Below are 1,684 nucleotides of genomic sequence, written 5' to 3'. Positions count from 1 at the left end.
TTGCGCTTCCTGTACTTGTAAGTCAATTTCTTTCACCAAGTAGGGGAAGTTTTCTGTCATTATTTCTTCTAATAGGTTTTCAATATCTTGCTCTCTCTCTTTTTCTGGCACCCATAATTCGGATGTTGGTATGTTTGAAGTTGTCCCAGAGGCTCCTTACACTATGTTCATATTTTTGGGTTCTTTTGCTTTTTCCTTTTCAGGATAGGTGGTTTTTGGTTCTTATTTCAAATCTTTGACTCGATTCTTGGGATCCTCTACTCTGCTGTTCGATCTCTGTATATTATTCTTAATTTCAGTCAGTGTATGCTTAATTTCTGACTGGTCCTTTTCCTTTTTTTTGGCATTCTCATTAAGATCTTTGAAAGTCTCAATAAGTTCCTCAGAGTTTTGTAGAAGATCCTTGAGTAACCTTATACCTGTGGTTTTGAACTCTATGTCCAGTAGTTAGCTTTCCTCCATTTCTTTCATTTGTGATATGTTTCTTTGTCTCCGCATTTTTGGCTGACAGTAGGGCTTTGGTGCTCACTGAGTCTGCCTCTTGAGTGTGTCCCTTATGGATGTGAGGAGTTGAAATCTGGTATCTGACCACTGGGTACCCTGGCTCCTGGATCTCCAAGTCAACCACTGTGTGAGTCCACCCAGCAGGATCTACAGCAATATCAGCAGATTTCTCCTCTTTGTTTGGGGTTTGGAAGTTTTGGAGCTCTCTGACCCAGCTGCAGTTTGTTAGGTTAAGCTGCAAAAGGGCAAGTGGTTCCTTTGCCCTGCTTGGGTGGGGAGGTAAATTGAGTGGGGTGAGGTCTCAGAGAATCACCGGGGCGGAGCAAGCAGCAATGGCTGTCGTCAGCTGTCTCCGCGACTCCTCGCATCTCTGCATCTCCCCGTCTCTGTGTTCCCGAGTCCCGTGCCCTCACAGTAACAATGATCCCTGCAAGCAGTTCTGCGAGAAATCCACCCTCACTTTCCGACTCGCAGCAAGACAGTCCAGTTTCTCCCCGTAGAAGTCTGGGTCCCCAGTCTCGCCATAAACGAGTACAGTGCATTCGGGAGCTTGTATCCCCTTCCGATTGAAAAAATAACGTGCACCCAGGTGCAGCACACCTCGCATGCGTCTCTGTACCTCTGTTCTTGGTGCCTCTGCACCTCCTACCCAGTCTCAATGCGTTTTTTTTCTTTCCTTCCAGTTGTAGAACTTCCACTTGGCCAGCTATCCCGTGGGTCTGGGTGATACCTGTTTTGTCTTTTAGTTTTAATATTAATGTGGTTGTGGGGGGCAGCACGTTCAGGTTTATACCTTATACTGCCATCTTGTTTCTCTCAGTAGTGGACTTTAATATCCCACTGACATCACTGGATAAATACTCTAGGCAAAAAATCAGCAAACAAACAACAATCCTAAATGACTAACTAAATCAGATGGACTTAACTGACACCTTCAGAACATTTCACCCCAAAGGTACAGTATATGCATTCTTCTCAAATGAATATGGAACATTTTCAAAGATAGACCATATATTGGGTCACAGGCAAAGTCTCTCCAAATTCAAGAAGATTGAAATCATATCAGGCATCTTCTCAGACCACAATGGCATAATATTAGAAATCAACTACAATAAAAACAATCAAAATAATTCAAACACTTGGAGGATGAATAGCATGCTATTAAACAATGACTGTGTTA

The sequence above is a fragment of the Myotis davidii genome, unplaced genomic scaffold (genome assembly GCF_000327345.1).
Source record: "Myotis davidii unplaced genomic scaffold, ASM32734v1 scaffold581, whole genome shotgun sequence".
NCBI lineage: Eukaryota > Metazoa > Chordata > Mammalia > Chiroptera > Vespertilionidae > Myotis > Myotis davidii.
The sequence above is the reverse complement of the archived record's forward strand: the minus strand, read 5'-3'. Positions refer to the sequence as shown.